At 37.7% G+C, this 19035-nt stretch overlaps 1 long non-coding RNA gene across 1 annotated transcript; it reads right to left on the bottom strand.

Annotated features, from left to right (window-relative positions):
- Window positions 1-11237: 11237 nt before the first annotated feature.
- On the bottom strand, window positions 11238-12511 carry LOC113743863 (uncharacterized). The gene is made up of 3 exons (XR_011818023.1): window positions 12137-12511; window positions 11378-11403; window positions 11238-11289 (listed from the first exon to the last, which is right to left on the bottom strand). It is a non-coding gene; the product is annotated as an uncharacterized lncRNA (long non-coding RNA).
- Between the last annotated feature and the right edge of the window lie 6524 nt (window positions 12512-19035).

Here is a 19035-nt window from a genome sequence, read left to right as displayed (position 1 = left end):
CCAAGTGAGCTGGATCATCTTCACTTTGAGTAATCTTTAGAGCAATATTTCTTTTTGCTCTAGCATCCTCTTCCTCCTGCACTTTTGATTTCAGTTTTAACTCATAAGAGGTTAGTGAGTTAATGATAGATTCAATAGGCACAGAACTTAAATCCTTAGCCTCCTCTATTGCAGTCACTTTATTTTCCCATTCTTTGCCCAATGCATTGAGAATTTTTCTGTTATTTTCTCCCAAGGTGTACTCTTTGCCCAACACCTCGAGATCTTTGATCAAGTCAGTGAACCTGCAAAACATTTTGTCAATATCCTCAAGAGGTTCAATCTTAAAAGATTCATACTTTGTGACCAAGATGGCCTTCCTCTGTTCTCTCACATTGTCACCACCCTCATGGATTTCTCTTAACTTATCCCACATTTCTTTTGCTGATTTACAGCCTTTCACTCTAATTGATTCATTTGAATCTAAGGCACTATAAAGAACATTCATGGCCTTGGCATTCAATGTGAGGTTAGTCCTGTCTTGAGCATTCATTTCAGCTCTCATTTTTGGCCGAAGCAGCCCTGTATCTGCATCAAGAAAGTTAGCTTCATGCGGTCCTTCACTCACAATAAACCATAGTTCAATATCAATAGATTGTAAAAAGATAATCATCCGTTCTTTCCAGCTAACATAGTTAGAGCCACTGAACATGGGAGGCCTAGTAACAGATTGTCCCTCAACAAACATAGCATGACTGGTTGTCATCTTTACTCCAAGCCGTTAGAGCTTAATCTCAAGGAGACCAAGCTCTGATACCAATTGTAAGTCCCAAAGACAACCAAGAGGGGGGGGTGAATTGGGTTGTTCAAAATCTTAATCAGATTTAGACAATTTTTGCTAAATGAAAATTTCCTTCTTTTCTAGTAATAATCAACCAAGTAGAGTAGAAGACAAGAGCTATATTGATCAGAAACACAAGTATAAACAATCAATGAGAATTTTATTAAACAGAAAAGTAAATTTGGGGAATCAAACCAAGTGTCTACCAAGCTATCCTCAAACTTGAAGACCACACACTAGGAAGAGCAACTTCTCTTTGATGGAAGACGATCAACTAGATGTACAATGGAGGGAGCACTTCTTCCTTGCCCCAAGCCTCACTTAGTCAAGCTAAGAAGTTTTACAATCACTCAGAAAACCCTCAACAAAGCTACACTAAAGATCCTTTCAATCACAAAAGAAATGCTCACCAGAAATTCACACCACTTTAAAACAAATCTAGCTTTGGAGACTATTTTCTAGCTAAAATATCTCCTGAGATCTTGTAAACAAAGTGTGCAAAAGTCCCTACTTCGTTCAGACCAGTTTGATTTTAAAGGGAACCAGAAATGGGCTTCATCAATGCTTCCAACGGATAGAAGGCAGCTGAAGAGTCAACTAGCCGTTGGGGCTGTCGGACGTCCGACGATCAAATCATCGTCCGAACCAATCGTCCGATGGCATCCTAGTTGACGTTCGGACGTCCGATGCGTCTTGATCGTCCGACACCGCAGCGTCCGATCGTAGGCAGAGAGTTGGCAAGTTAGCTTGGAATTTTTCGGACGTCCGATGCGGTTGATGAGCGTCCGATGGCAAGCGTCCGATCCTTCCGGACGTCCGATGCTTCCTCACGAGCGTCCGACAGAGCTTCCTTCTTGATGCTCTTTATCCTTTCGGACGTCCTACAGATTCCTTTCGGCCGTCCGACGTGAGTATTCTGTTTTTGCTTCTTCTTTTGGTTGAAATGCATTTCATGACCTATTCATACCTGATTCTTTGATATGTAAAGACACTTATAATCGAAGAAGGTTAGATACATTTCAAAATACTTTGTGATCATCAAAACCAAGAATAACATACCCAATCACCCTACAATGAGTGTAAATGAATGTAGAAGTAAGGGTTTCGTTGTCCGTTTTCAAGATAGAGCGAATTAGGATTTTCACGTTTTTCTGTAGTATGACTATTCGGTATGGAGTGAGGATCAAAATTGGGAGGTAAGAGTGAATTTTGGATGAGGAAATATTATATAATTTGAAGTGATATTAATAAGTTAGTGATTAGAAGGTAAAACCCCTAGTATACGTGATTTAAGAAAATCGGCTCGAACCGACGAATATCGATCACCACCGATTGAACCCACCACTTGACCACCACTTCCCTACCACCACATACCCTTGATATTTTTGTAAAATATCCCCCTCATCCTCAGCCATATAACTGAAATATGTGGCCAAAATGCAAGGAAAAGAAAACAAAATTTTAGTTGGTTTTGGTGATGACAAGTGTCAACCACCTATGGTTCCTTGACCAACCTTTTGTCTTGCCTTCTTATCTCTCATTTCAGCTCATTTTCCCTCATTTTCTTTTTGTTGTGGCCGAGAGCAAGGGGAGGTAAAGGAGTGAGGAGAGTTTCAATCTTCTACCTTGAATCCAACCTTTTGAGTGCAACCAAGAAAAACTAAACTGATTAATCACTAGTTTGGAAGCTTGGGAAGCTTAAGGAATCAAAAATTTCAAGGAGAGGTGGAGGATCATTCTTGCAAGCTCTTGTCTTGAGGTATAATGGCTGATCAACCTTTCTTTCCCCATTAATCATGATTAAGTTGGGTATTAATGGTAGTATTGTGCTTGTGATGCTTGTTTCAAGTGATTTTGATGATTAGATGGATGACTTTTGAGTTAGGGTTTCTTATGGGTTAGGAGTTGTATGATGTATATATGTGGTATATAATCTTGTAAAGGAGATAGTAGTGGTAGTTTCAAGGTAAAAATGAGAAGTATAGCTTGAATATAGCAAAATTCCAGATTTCTGGAAATTGTAGCTTTAGTTCTGTCCGGTTCTATTTCATCATGTTAGAGGCCGAACTAGGCTTAGCACAAAACATGAAAGTTGTAGAGAATGACATTTTATGGTTGCCTACAAAATTTCACCTCAATCAGAGCAACATAGCCTGTGAAAAGATGAAATACCCTGACTGCCCTAGGAGTAAAGTCAGTGGACAGTTTTGACAGTACACTAAGTTGGTTGCATTTATTCACCTTGATACGTACTGAAATAGCTTTTAGTCAAAACATGAAAGTTTTAGTACTTTGTCTTAGCTTTTCAACGCCTCCAAGAACGCCTTAAACGGACTTTGGTAACTTGATATATGGCCATTTGGAGGTAGTATGGTTAACTGGCCGGTTAGTTGGAATTTGGTTCTGTGAATTGGGAATTTGACTGGGTTATACTGGAATTTGGACTAAGTGATCTTCATGAAAATTGTAGGCCTTTGTCTTAGCTTCGAAACGGTATAAATTTCACCCCAATACGATAAACGTAGCTTCGGTTGTGTCCGTTACGTAAAAACCATGTCAAATCTGTCTTTTGCTAAACCTCATTTCCGCACATGTCGCTAGCTTGATTTTGTACTTGTATTACCTTGAGCCTATTGAACGGCTATTGTGATAAATTTATATTGTGTATGACTTTGGGATTGGCTGAGGAAAATAATGAAGCCGTAAATGGCTGGAAAATTGGGTAAATACAAAGGGCATGCTGCCCAAATTTACGCTCGAGGACTAGAGAAATATACTTGCGACTTGAGTAAGGGTTAAGAGTGATTACTACTTGAACCATCTAGGATATTTGCGTCTTCTTTTACCGAGGTATATAAGTAAGGACTTGGCCGAGCTTTTACCCTTGAGAAATAAAATAACGACTGCTCGGAGTATGTTTTCCTTGTACTTTCAACTCAAAAGTTATTTCCAAGTATACATGTTACAAAATTTTTCAGTTGGAAAAGCGAGCAAGTGTTTCACGACTATTCTCCAAGTGAATTTCAATTTCTTGATTCTTATTGAACGAAATGTCTAAGTTTCAAATCTTAGTCGATTTTCAAAGTTCTTAATTCAAGTTTTATCGCAGATTTGGACTCCAAACCCGGAGTACAACCCAGACGCGATCACTAGAGGCACTACTTTTGGTGAGTGCTTCCAAATATCTGATTGAACTTGATATTTGTGATTTATCTTTGACTAATGTGATTACATGATATATAAGTGATTTGATAGGGCAAGGGTGTACTTTATCGCACTTGCCCTAACGAGAATTGTTCTTGTTCATCGATTTCAATTGATTTGCTCTACTTTGCATGTACCTTATAAGTATCATAACCCTGGTTTCTTATGACCTAACTAAGTGTTCAAAACATGATTTCTAGTTGCACCTATTGACTTTCAAATAGTGACAAAAAAAACAAAAACTAGAAAACTAGTTACGCTATATTTTTTTTTCCCTAAAAGATTTTTTGTTTTGATCCAAAGTGGCTTGTATGTTCTTAGAATGTGTTTAGGTATCTCACATATTTATGGGATTTTGAATCAAGTGCTCTTGCATATGACTTTTTAATTTGATTGACTAAACCCTTAAATGTGGACGTTTTCTTCCTTAGTGTTTAAGTTGAGCTTCATGGCTATGGCTATCTTCTTATACGAGTATTGTGATTTGAATTTGATAAATTCTTGGTATAATATCTATGTACTTTAACCACAGAGTTCACGGGCGAGCCAAGGGACGATTCGGTGATTAGCTCCGATTACCTTCGCTAGTGGTGAGTGTTCCTTGCATGCGTGTATGCTATGTGATTTTCTTGTATAATACTGGATAACTGTCATACCATTATTAGGCGGGTGTGTACTTTATCGCACTCGACCTACTCAAAACTAAATTTCTATGTTTTCACTGATACTGACTGCTACTGACCTACTGTACTAACTGCTACTGACCTACTGCACTGACTGCTACTGACCTACTGCACTGTCCTTCTAGTCCGAGACACTCGAGCAGGTCCTCCAAATGAGCACCTATCTCCTGGACACTCGAGACACTGTTCAGTTGAGAGGCTCAAGCAGTGTTCTTCTCGAGAACACCATCTCCTAGTTGAAAGTGCCACTGCGCATGTGATTAAATTATGTGTTACAACGTCTGTGTGTTCATTTCATCCAATGATCTCTTATTAATTTTAAGTGTTGGGAACTGGCGGTCATGACGGACTGGAGTAGCTTCAAGAGTATCCTTTGACATAAATTGACTTATTTTGTCCTTATTCAACTGATTATATTATGCAACTGGTTCTCGTTGTAACTGAAATTGTTTAACTGTTGCTTACTTCTTTCTCTAAATTGTGATATTTGTGTGACTGTTTGGGGCCTCACTGAGCTTTAGCTCACTCCTTTAGTTTGTTTTCCTTAATAGGGGGCGGAGGACCCTGAGGAGCAAGTTGCAGGTCCTAAACTTTCGATACTTTTGTGTAAATGGCTTTAGAGAGCATTTTGTAGCTTTAGTTTTTGTTACACTCAAGGTCGGGTAGTTAACATGAACGTAAATTTTGACGGTATATACTAAGGTGATTGTAAATTAGAATTTTGTCCTTTGGAATTGCAAGTGGGGAGTTTGGTTGTAATGCAAGTACTTTGTTTATGTAAGTTTATCTTTTGACTTAACCTTTAAGTTTGGAATGTTATTTGGTTTATTAATATCCTTTTGGAGTTTGAGATGTAATTTATCTGAGGACTGTAGTGAGTCCCGGCGAGAGCTGGGCAGACGGTCCGTCGAACCCTCTGGTTCGCCTTAGGGGGAGGTGGGGCTGTTACAATTGGTATCAAAGCTTAGGCTATCGATCTCTATAGCGTATCTTAGACTTAATTGTTTAGGATGCTGGACTATGGGATAGATTCGGAAGTTAAGTATATGTTATAGGGATGAAGGTTTATAGTAGTTTGGGAAGAATCTATTTGGTATGTCGGGCAGGAATGAGGATTGAGTTGATTTACACTTTAGGGCGGCCGACCTTGGCGTGGATTGACTTTATTCTTGTTTTGGTGCTTGAATACAAACACATCATAGAGGGGGGAAACGGCTTGTAAATGGTTGTGTGAAGACTTGCAAATTCCTTATATTTTTCTTAAAAATGCCCTTTTATTTGGAAATTATTCATTTATTATGGGTCTACTACCCAATCACCCTACAATGAGTGTAAATGAATGTAGAAGTAAGGGTTTCGTTGTCCGTTTTCAAGATAGAGCGAATTAGGATTTTCACGTTTTTCTGTAGTATGACTATTCGGTATGGAGTGAGGATCAAAATTGGGAGGTAAGAGTGACTTTTGGATGAGGAAATATTATATAATTTGAAGTGATAATAATAAGTTAGTGATTAGAAGTTAAAACCCCTAGTATACGTGATTTAAGAAAATCGGCTCGAACCGACGAATATCGATCACCACCGATTGAACCCACCACTTGACCACCACTTCCCTACCACCACATACCCTTGATATTTTTTGTAAAATATCCCCCTCATCCTCAGCCATATAACCGAAATATGTGGCCAAAATGCAAGGAAAAGAAAACAAAATTTTAGTTGGTTTTGGTGATGACAAGTGTCAACCACCTATGGTTCCTTGACCAACCTTTTGTCTTGCCTTCTTATCTCTCATTTCAGCTCATTTTCCCTCATTTTATTTTTGTTGTGGCCGAGAGCAAGGGGAGGTAAAGGAGTGAGGAGAGTTTCAATCTTCTACCTTGAATCCAACCTTTTGAGTGCAACCAAGAAAAACTAAACTGATTAATCACTAGTTTGGAAGCTTGGGAAGCTTAAGGAATCAAAAATTTCAAGGAGAGGTGGAGGATCATTCTTGCAAGCTCTTGTCTTGAGGTATAATGGCTGATCAACCTTTCTTTCCCCATTAATCATGATTAAGTTGGGTATTAATGGTAGTATTGTGCTTGTGATGCTTGTTTCAAGTGATTTTGATGATTAGATGGATGACTTTTGAGTTAGGGTTTCTTATGGGTTAGGAGTTGTATGATGTATATATGTGGTATATAATCTTGTAAAGGAGATAGTAGTGGTAGTTTCAAGGTAAAAATGAGAAGTATAGCTTGAATATAGCAAAATTCCAGATTTCTGGAAATTGTAGCTTTAGTTCTGTCCGGTTCTATTTCATCATGTTAGAGGCCGAACTAGGCTTAGCACAAAACATGAAAGTTGTAGAGAATGACATTTTATGGTTGCCTACAAAATTTCACCTCAATCATAGCAACATAGCCTGTGAAAAGATGAAATACCCTGACTGCCCTAGGAGTAAAGTCAGTGGACAGTTTTGACAGTACACTAAGTTTGTTGCATTTATTCACCTTGATACGTACTGAAATAGCTTTTAGTCAAAACATGAAAGTTTTAGTACTTTGTCTTAGCTTTTCAACGCCTCCAAGAACGCCTTAAACGGACTTTGGTAACTTGATATATGGCCATTTGGAGGTAGTATGGTTAACTGGCCGGTTAGTTGGAATTTGGTTCTGTGAATTGGGAATTTGACTGGGTTATACTGGAATTTGGACTAAGTGATCTTCATGAAAATTGTAGGCCTTTGTCTTAGCTTCGAAACGGTATAAATTTCACCCCAATACGATAAACGTAGCTTCGGTTGTGTCCGTTACGTAAAAACCATGTCAAATCTGTCTTTTGCTAAACCTCATTTCCGCACATGTCGCTAGCTTGATTTTGTACTTGTATTACCTTGAGCCTATTGAACGGCTATTGTGATAAATTTATATTGTGTATGACTTTGGGATTGGCTGAGGAAAATAATGAAGCCGTAAATGGCTGGAAAATTGGGTAAATACAAAGGGCATGCTGCCCAAATTTACGCTCGAGGACTAGAGAAATATACTTGCGACTTGAGTAAGGGTTAAGAGTGATTACTACTTGAACCATCTAGGATATTTGCGTCTTCTTTTACCGAGGTATATAAGTAAGGACTTGGCCGAGCTTTTACCCTTGAGAAATAAAATAACGACTGCTCGGAGTATGTTTTCCTTGTACTTTCAACTCAAAAGTTATTTCCAAGTATACATGTTACAAAATTTTTCAGTTGGAAAAGCGAGCAAGTGTTTCACGACTATTCTCCAAGTGAATTTCAATTTCTTGATTCTTATTGAACGAAATGTCTAAGTTTCAAATCTTAGTCGATTTTCAAAGTTCTTAATTCAAGTTTTATCGCAGATTTGGACTCCAAACCCGGAGTACAACCCAGACGCGATCACTAGAGGCACTACTTTTGGTGAGTGCTTCCAAATATCTGATTGAACTTGATATTTGTGATTTATCTTTGACTAATGTGATTACATGATATATAAGTGATTTGATAGGGCAAGGGTGTACTTTATCGCACTTGCCCTAACGAGAATTGTTCTTGTTCATCGATTTCAATTGATTTGCTCTACTTTGCATGTACCTTATAAGTATCATAACCCTGGTTTCTTATGACCTAACTAAGTGTTCAAAACATGATTTCTAGTTGCACCTATTGACTTTCAAATAGTGACAAAAAAAAAAAAACTAGAAAACTAGTTACGCTATATTTTTTTTTCCCTAAAAGATTTTTTGTTTTGATCCAAAGTGGCTTGTATGTTCTTAGAATGTGTTTAGGTATCTCACATATTTATGGGATTTTGAATCAAGTGCTCTTGCATATGACTTTTTAATTTGATTGACTAAACCCTTAAATGTGGACGTTTTCTTCCTTAGTGTTTAAGTTGAGCTTCATGGCTATGGCTATCTTCTTATACGAGTATTGTGATTTGAATTTGATAAATTCTTGGTATAATATCTATGTACTTTAACCACAGAGTTCACGGGCGAGCCAAGGGACGATTCGGTGATTAGCTCCGATTACCTTCGCTAGTGGTGAGTGTTCCTTGCATGCGTGTATGCTATGTGATTTTCTTGTATAATACTGGATAACTGTCATACCATTATTAGGCGGGTGTGTACTTTATCGCACTCGACCTACTCAAAACTAAATTTCTGTGTTTTCACTGATACTGACTGCTACTGACCTACTGTACTGACTGTTACTGACCTACTGCACTAACTGATACTGACCTACTGCACGGTCCTTCTAGTTCGAGACACTCGAGCAGGTCCTCCAAATGAGCACCTATCTCCTGGACACTCGAGACACTGTTCAGTTGAGAGGCTCGAGCAGTGTTCTTCTCGAGAACACCATCTCCTAGTTGAAAGTGCCACTGCGCATGTGATTAAATTATGTGTTATAACGTCTGTGTGTTCATTTCATCCAATTATCTCTTATTAATTTTAAGTGTATGGAACTGGCAGTCATGACGGACTGGAGAGCTTCAAGAGTATCATTTGACATAAATTGACTTATTTTGTCCTTATTCAACTGATTATATTATGCAACTGGTTCTCGTTGTAACTGAAATTGTTTAACTGTTGCTTACTTCTTTCTCTAAATTGTGATATTTGCGTGACTTTTAGGGGCCTCACTGAGCTTTAGCTCACTCCTTTAGTTTGTTTTTCTTAACAGGAGGCGGAGGACCCTGAGGAGCAAGTTGCAGGTCCTGAACTTTCGGTACTTTTGTGTAAATGGCTTTAGAGAGCATTTTGTAGCTTTAGTTTTTGTTACACTCAAGGTCGGGTAGTTAACATGAACGTAAATTTTGACGGTATATACTAAGGTGATTGTAAATTAAAATTTTGTCCTTTGGAATTGTAAGTGGGGAGTTTGGTTGTAATGCAAGTACTTTATTTATGTAAGTTTATCTTTTGACTTAACCTTTAAGTTTGGAATGTTATTTGGTTTATTAATATCCTTTTGGAGTTTGAGATGTAATTTATCTGAGAACTGTAGTGAGTCCCGGCGAGAGCTGGGTAGACGGTCCGCCGAACCCTCTGGTTTGCCTTAGGGGGAGGTGGAGCTGTTACAGTATATTTTTTTCCTCTATTTTTTATGTTCAAGAGAAAATTACTAATTCACCCACCCAAAAAGTTGGGGAGAATGATGATATCTGCTTTCCATCAAAAGAGGATTTCTTAGGCTCCGGTTACAAATTAGTACAACAAAGCTTGTTTAGACACCCCTGGTTTTTTTTTGAAATTTTTTTTTGATTGATGTAAAGTAAATGTAGATCCCTCCTTGTGTTGAATTTTATTTGTCCATAAATTTCAAGTAAATTCCTTTAAGAGTAGGACCAAAGAAATAATTCCTGTTCTTGAATAGGGGATTGTTTGGCACAATATTTTTTAAAAAAATATTATAATACCTTTTTGATGTACAAAATGTGCTTATAATGCAATCAATATAATTTTACAAATAAACCACTATTCAAACACATTTAAATAAGTTTTTATTTTTGAACAAAAATTTGCCTAGACTGTTAACATATTATTGTCTGGAATTTGCTAAGCCCCCCTCTAGAGTACCTAGACTGAACTACATCACAAACAAGAAACAAATACAAAAGATCACATAAATATATTGGAATCACAGTTGTTCTCAATGTTGATACACACTTTACTTATTCAAACAAAACCCAGTAAAATTAGATGCCTACAATCAAAGTAATCAAGCCACATTTAGTTTTGGCCTACAAAAAAGTACAGTAAATGTTAACTGTTGGTATGAAAAAAAAAGGAACTAAATCGAAAAGACCAATTTGGTGTTGCTCCCTCATCAGTCTCCTTGAGTTGGTTATGCGAATCATCATTGGCTTTAAACTATCCAAAAATGGTTGGTTTCTAGGAACCATGAAGTTACTAAGCTTTGAACTCAACTATTTCAGATCCTCCAAGCTTTGAACTCCCATACACTCTATCGACAAAAGTAATTGGAACCTGTGAAGACATAAAATCAAATTCAAATATCTCCATTAACACAATAAAACACAAGGAGGAGATGCAAACCAACGAAAGAACCAAAACTAAGAAGAAATAGTTCATCAGAGATCTTAAAACCAAATGACTAAATCTCATATGTAGTTAGAAGCTATAGATATTTGCCAAGAAGAAGATAATCAACCCAATAAACCTAAAAGACCAAATGATAAGCAACAAAAGTACCTCAGCAATGTCGTAACCTTTTCGTGTAGCACGAACAATCATCTCCATCTGAAAAACATATCCTTTACTCACGCATGAGCTTATAACATCTTGAAGCACGGATTTCCTATAAGGCCTTTAGGCAAAATAACAGTTATTAGCTAAGGAAGTGGAAGCTTAGGCAGAAGCAACTACAGCATTTGGTATGTTGGTTTACCGGAAAGATCCAATTAGGTCTGATACACCAGGCCAAAGGAGTGACTACGCAAGGACATTTGCTCCCCTGCTTGTCAATTTGCGTATGAGATTCCAACCATGCACACCACCTCCTTTGACATATCGTGTTCCAGTAACTATATCTGCACCCGTCTCCATCTGCTTCCTAAACATCAAAACATATTCAGCTAATATACTTCTAAAACTTGGTAAAATTAAATAAAATTCTAATACTTGAGTTGAAAGGTTCTTACCTGATGAAGTTTGGAAGATATTTTGGCTGTAAAGTAAGAAAAAGAGATGCATTAGATAACAAGTGAAGTAACATATAAGCTAAATGAACACCAATAATAGTTCCGCTGATATATAGGCTAAATGAACATCAATAATAATTCGAGCAGAAGCAAAAAAAATAGATAAAACACATGCCTGTAGAAAACCTCAGGCACTCACACATTTAATCCAAAAGCGATGCAATACAAAAACTTAAAATTGACCCATGTAGTCTCACTGTGCTCAAAGGCCCTAATTCAACAAAATAACTTTCTGTTAGAACTCAGTTTTCCAGTTTGTTAAACACTGCTGCATATGATCTTCTTAACTTATCAAACTTACACCCAAGGTAAAAGACCAGTATCAAAGCAGCTAAAACTATTATGATTACTAAATGCACTGTAAAAGAGACAGCTCACCAAAAGTATATTAGAAATGGAAATACACTTCAGATCTCCCAATCATTTCGTAATCTTCCACCAACCTCAAGCTCAACCCTAGAATAAGCAGCTTTCCCCCCTTGTTCACACCAAATCCTAAGAAAGCGAGGAAAAAAATGTGTTTCCTTGTTTTCCCCTCCCTTCCTCTTTTTCTTTTTGGAGGCACAAAAATTGGTGTGAGGAATATCTTTTTTTGTTTTCAGTGGCGGCTTTTGGGTTTTTTTTTTTGGTTTTGGTTAGGGGGAGGAGGGTTTGATAGAGCATCGTCCTCATCATTCTAATGAGTAGGAGTGCACTTACATGGTGTGATAAATCAGCATCCATAATGACCACAAAATTCCCGGAGGCATGCTTCAGGCCATGGATGTAAGCCATACCTAAAACTTAACCAAATTAATGATCCCTTTTGCTACTTCAAAAACTTAAACCAAGGCCAGCCAAAGACATACCTAAACCAAGCTTCTTAGGTCTAGCCCTCAACAGCTGGATTAGTAGATAGCCTTACATAAGTAGACCTTTCAAAGAGATAAGCATAGGCAAAACATCAACAACATTGCGAATTAATACTAAAGAGGACTTACAATACGATCCTCTCCATAGACAAATTGCAGTTGTTTAACAATATCTTGAGTCCTATCTGGACTTCCATCATCCACAACAATAATCTCAAAATTGACATTCCTAGCCAGGCAAGGACCAATTGTCAGATACAAGTTTAGATCATGAAGACAATGTTGTTTGTCATTGTTTTAGTGTTACTGTTTTTCACATCTTTAAGTAATATCTATCATCTAATGTCAAACTAAAACCTATGAAGCACAATCTTAAATAGTTAATTTCATACAACAATTTGGTCCATGTTATTCACATATTCAGTTGCAAGTCCAAAGCTTCACCTTCTTACACCTAATGGTTCCCACACCCACTCACAACTATAGAGCTGAATATGCTCACGACTAATCATCTAGAAGTTTGAGTGGACAAAGACGCAAACTTTTTCACAGCAAATTAGTTTTAATCAGCTTATCTTGGACATATGTATAAGAAAAAGTACACTTAGTTACCAATTACCAATCATGATTGAGAGAAAAAAGTAACCATATAAAATATGTGCCACTGTGTGCATTGCTTATCAATTTTCAAACAATTCTGAAGCTAAGATTTTGATATTTCGCATGATATCTAAATCAAATACCTAGAAACACTTCTTTCCAAATTGTCAGTCAATCACATACACAAAAGCACAAATAATAATAATAATAAAATAATGCTATAACAATAATAATACTAATAATAATAAAAAAAGTGAAGAAGTGTTCCTGTGTAACATGGAGATAATTATTTCAGCAGTTGATAGATGATTGTGATGACCAAGTAACAAGCTGTAAGATCACCAAAAACACTTCATTCAAATAAACATAAATAAACCTTTTGATGCATGCAACAAAAAGATTTAGAATGTGAAATGAAAAATTCACAGAATATAAGTGTAAAAGCCAAAAGTGCAATGAAAGAAGCCACTAGACAAACAAAGCAGAGGAAAAGGAACATGCATCATCTGTTTTATACATATATTCACAGAAAAGGAAAAGGAGAACATGCATCATCATGGATAACTTGGTAATGAGAGAGACAGAGAAAGAGAGATAGAGAGAGAGAGGGTACGAGAGATGCTTGAAGATGAGATAAACAAGGAGAGCAATGTTGAGGCGCTCAATGTAGGTGGGGATGATTATACTATACTTATTGCTATTCTCCTTTTGTTCATTGCCCATATTCTTTCTGCATCAAAATACCTTCGACCCCTAGAAAATGCAAATTTTTATTGAACTTGGTTAAAGAGAGAGATGGAAGGCAAAAAGTAAAACACTTACAGCTAATGCAAGTTGTAGATAATAGCTGTTAGTATTTCAATTCAAACTAAAGTTCCATCCTATTAGTTTTGGTTGTTTGTGATAATTCAACCCTCTAATACGTTAAAGAGCTATACCCAACAATTCACTTGTCTCAGACTGAGCTAGAAAAGATCGAGCTCATGTGTTCTTCTCGGCAGCTTACTCCACTTAGGTACTTGATTCCATCAACCAAATTGGATAGCAAAACAAATTGGTACAGCTTCAAAATGCATGTTTTTCTACCGCATAAGATTTTCATTTAGCTCATTCTTCTACTTGTAATTATGCCTATTCAATTCCCTTTTCTGTCAGTTGAATTTCCAAAAGCAGTATAACTATCCTAATTCCTGATCAGTGAGCAATAGCTCTAACAAATTCTTAAAATTTGACAGAATAACACGACCGATCTGATTGAAAAAAAATTCTTCTTTTAGTATAATATGAAGGAAGCCCATCTTTTCAAGTTCAATTTCGATTAATTCGAGTAAATTACATATTTCATGCTGAGTAAGAGCAGTAAAATACCACTGATGTCCAAGAATATATCCGAGACTTTTCGATACTGGCTGGTAGTTGCTGTAACTACGTGAGACTGTTTGAAGGAATGACTTTAACATAAGGTACCCAGAATGTATACAACAGTCACTAACGATTATACAGGGATTCCCATACAAATTCAACTCTCCATCTAAACTAACTGAAGAAGTGTAATGAAAAGCTGGGAAATTCAATCAGCTTAACAACTTTAACTGAAAATAAAAAACGATCTAACCTTAAAGACGGCAACTTTATATGGTTTGGAAGCTTGAATTATGCGCAAATGGCCGACACTTTGAGAAGACAATTATTGTGTTTAGGGCTTTGAATTGGAGTTTGATAATATTAACGAGAGAAGTTCTCTCTTCTTTCGTTTCTTTCGCAAAAATCGAGAAAGCAACTATTGATGAACGAGTGATACCCTCGTGGGAATATGAAAGTCAATCCTTTGTTACTCGTGTTAATGAACTGGGCGGGTTATTTGGGCCTGGTTTTTATCCATTTGGATATGAGTTTGACCCTTGAGGCTAACCTAGTGGTCATTAACAATTAGGCATGGCAATGGGGCGGGGGATCCTTCCCCCGTCCCCCGTCCCATCCCCCGCCCCTTGCCCCCTGCCCCGTTTCCCTCGCGAGCAAAAAAAAATCAACTTAACATAAATATTCATTTACAATAATACAATTGTAAATAACGTTAAATAAAATTAAATAGCTATCAAGATGAAAATAAAGCATAATAAGTCAAGTTACAATCATTCTTGTATTCAACAAATTCAGAAGCCTAGTACATGAAGCAAAAAAAAAAAAAAAAAATCAAAAGCAAGCCTATATGAAAAGCAAAACTCTCCTCGTATGTCCAAGCATTTTTGAGAACTAACAGGAGAGAGGAAGAATTCCCAAACACTAACCAAAAATACCTTGAACAGTTAAAATCCAGAAATAACAAAAGGCAAAGATCAATGGAAAACATAAAAGAGAAAATCAGCAAAATGAGGGAAAAACAAAGCCATGGTTGTTGGAACTGCTTATAAACGATATCATCGGACATGGAAAGAATTCTTGTTCCATTAGGCTCTCGTATTTACATTTTCATTAAAGCTTTTTCACAAACATCTTATATGCACAAGGAAAACAAATTAACTGCACATCACTATCCAAAAAGAAAACAACTTTATCCGATATGAATCATATGATCACGCTACATGGTTTAAGCCCCATAAATTGTATTTAGGCTTGATTGAATTATAGCAGAATTCTCTTATAGATATACTCTTTTAATGTTACTAGCTTACTTATTGTTTTTTGGATCATGTCGAATTGTTAACTTAGAGAGCAATAATTTCTTCAGCTTTGGCATCCAATATTCCATTTTCCTTTCACGCTATATTCGTAAAATGAGAGAAGAGTTGGTGAAAAAAAAAAACAGTTTCATTTTTCAATTCTTTGAATAGCTTGAAATAAATTGATATTTTTCTAGTATTTTGCGTAAGTATTAGGCTTTTTTGAAAAATTTTCACTTTGACTCATGCGTGACAAGACACTCTTCGATTTGCATAAAATATGTGGCACTGGCACACAATTCATTTAACACCATGAAATCAAGCTGCAAATTCTTGTTGGCATAAAGTTTCCTATTAATTTAGGCACTTAACAGTATTCTAAGTTTGCTAATCAAATAACTATTCGTTCAACCAGAAACAGAGACAGAGCCGTTCCTTCCTAATTATCAAACAATTTAAGCGTACAAGGAAAACAAAGACGAAGACATCAACAAGTGCCGACGAAGATATCAGCTCGATCTGGGATTTTGGGTTGGGTAAAATTTCAGGAGGATTTACGGGTTGGGTAAAATTTCAGGAGGATTTACGGGTTGGGTAAAATTTTAGGAGGATTTAGACAGAGACGATGGGTTTAGTTGAGTAATGATTAGAACTGAGGGGAATGGGAGGCGACGGCAGTGGCCGCGAAGAAGGGAATGAAGGAGTAGCTCAGGGCGATAATAACTAGGGATAATTTCAGAAACCTCCCCTGAGGTTTCATGAAATATCACCTAGCTCCCTTGAGGTTTTCAAAATCTCACTTAGCACCCCTCAAATTGACATTTTGGTAACATTATCACCCTTCTAACCAAAAGTAACATAAAAAATTCATGTTTGAGGAGAGAGATTATTTTAGTGCCTTTAATACCCTTAGCCTATAGAAAAATGAACATTTTACAAGCCAAGGAAAAAAAGTACTAAATTGGAACCATCTTAAAAAATGAGGAGATGAAGATTTTATGTTACAGCCAATAGTCATTCCTATAGTACACAATCCAAAATCACCCAAGAAACATTGTTCACAACCTCCAAAGAAATCAGCTGCGTGCAAGAGTTGGGTAGAGTACTTCTAGGCTCCGCAAATTTCTGTTGTCCGCGTCCTTTTCTAATCAGTCCAGGTTGATACATTGTTGTTTTTGGGTCACTTATAGATTGTAACTCGTGTTAAGGGTGTACAAATAGAGTCCAAACAGATCTGGGCATTGGTTAAAGTCCTTCCTCGAGTCAAACTCTCACTCTTTGCGGATTAAGTCAGTGATATTTTAGTGTGTTTCTCGTGTCCTTTTGCTGCCTTTGAGTCGTTACATTAGTCTTTAATTTTTCGCTATTCTTACGCCACTTTTGGGAAAAACTTGATTAAAGTTTGATTGAATTGCTTGGAGGAAATTTCTGATTTCTTCAAGGAGGCGATCAAGGGATTTGAGAAGTGAGTTGTGAGACCATTAGAGTGTTTTAAACACTTGAGTGATACACGAGAGTGAGCGAAACACGTGAGGGAGTGAGTGAGTGAGAACCTTTCACCTTAACGTTTGTTGAAGTTTTGCAGGTTGAAACCATGACCAATGAAAACGACATTACCGTGGCACAATTGGCACTAAGGATGGATGCTATGTGGAGGAAATGCAAAGAAAAATAGAGCTCCGTTTTGAGTCCATGTAAGAGCAAATTGAACAAATGGACCCCTCAAGAAATTCCTCTAAGAAAACTAGAGGGAAACTTACCGTGAACGAACTCAGTGACTCTAAGAGAGACTTCGAAGATGATGAGCAAAGGCCGAGGAGAACTACGCAATGGACTGACCATGCCGAGGATCAACTCAAAGGAATAAAATTAAAAATTCCTACCTTTCAATGTAAATCGGATCCCGAAGCATACTTGGAGTGGGAGAGAAAGATCGAGTTGATCTTCGATTGCAACCACTACACGGAGTCTCAAAAGGTAAAGTTGGCCACCATAGAATTCACCGATTACACCGCGATTTGGTGGGATCAACTCCACATCAAACAACGAAGGAATGAGGAACCGGCCATTCGGACATGGGACAACTTGAAACGAATCATGAGGTAACACTTCATACCCGGTTACTACCATAGGGATTCGCATCATAAATTGCAAACCCTCACTCAAGTTAGTAAGAAGGTTGAAGATTACTTCAAAGAAATGGAAATGTCCATGATGCGGGTTGATGTTCGAGAAGATGAGGAGGCCACCATGGCATGGTTTTTGGGAGGATTACGACTCGAGATTACTGATATCGTGGAGCTTCAACATTACCTTGACATGGGAGAACTCTTGGACAAAGCTATTAAGGTAGAACGGAGGTTCAAGAGGAGGGGAATGAACAGCCAAAGCTCCCATTTCTAACCTGGGAGTTGGAGGAACCCAGTCACAAGGGTCGAAACCAGCCCCTCTTATGCACCTAAAGCTTCAAAACCGAATGGAGCGTCGCGAGGAGAAATGAGGCCGAACGCTCTACCTTCCAAACCAACTTCCAAGGAGGGGTTTAAGTCCCAACAAGAGATCTCCAAACCAAGGACTCATGACACCAAATGCTTCAAGTGTTAAGGGTTTGGGCACATTGCTTCCCAATGCCCCAACCAACGTACCTTGATCATGTTACCCAATGGCGAGTTATTGACCGATGATGAAGACGGGGAACATGAGGGAATGCCGTCCTTGGAGGGGGAAGAGGACGAGCTTGAGGAGGTACCTGTCAATGACACAGTTGGATGTTTAGTGGCAAGGCGAGCACTACCTACACAAGCTAGTCGAGATGACCTACAGCGAGAAAACATCTTCTACTCAAGGTGTCATATCAACAACAAGGTGTGTAGCCTAGTCATTGACCCAGGGAGTTGTACTAACGTTGCAAGTGCATTAATGGTGGAGCGACTCAACTTGCCAACAACTGACCACCCGCGCCCCTACAAGCTCCAATGGCTAAACAATAGTGGCGAGGTACGTATCTCTAAACAAGTCTTAGTTACTTTCCACATAGGTCGCTATGAAGATGATATTGTATGCGATGTAGTACCTCTGCAAGCTGCACACATTCTTTTAAGCCACCCGTGGCAATTTGATAAGAGAGTTATCTTTGATGGTTTCTTGAATAAATACTCCTTTTTGCATAATGGTAAGAAAATCACACTTGCACCTCTCACACCACAACAAGTGCATGAGGACCAAGTTAGCTTACAAAAGGAGTATGATATGCATGTCACTAGTCAAAAACAACCATCAAAAGGAAAACTAAAGGAGTTGGCCGAGACCTCTAAGGATAAAAGTAAGCCTAATCGAACCATTGAGCTTGGCAAAGAAAGACAAACCAGCATGCTAGCTCGAATGAAAAACGTGAGGAAAGCTTTACATTCCAACCAAATTGTGCTTATCTTGATCTGCAAAGAAGCCTTACTCACTAACGAACTTGATACTTCGCTGCCTAGTGTTG

This window comes from Coffea arabica, chromosome 7e (genome assembly GCF_036785885.1).
Source record: "Coffea arabica cultivar ET-39 chromosome 7e, Coffea Arabica ET-39 HiFi, whole genome shotgun sequence".
Lineage (NCBI taxonomy): Eukaryota > Viridiplantae > Streptophyta > Magnoliopsida > Gentianales > Rubiaceae > Coffea > Coffea arabica.
The sequence above is the reverse complement of the archived record's forward strand: the minus strand, read 5'-3'. Positions and strand labels throughout refer to the sequence as shown.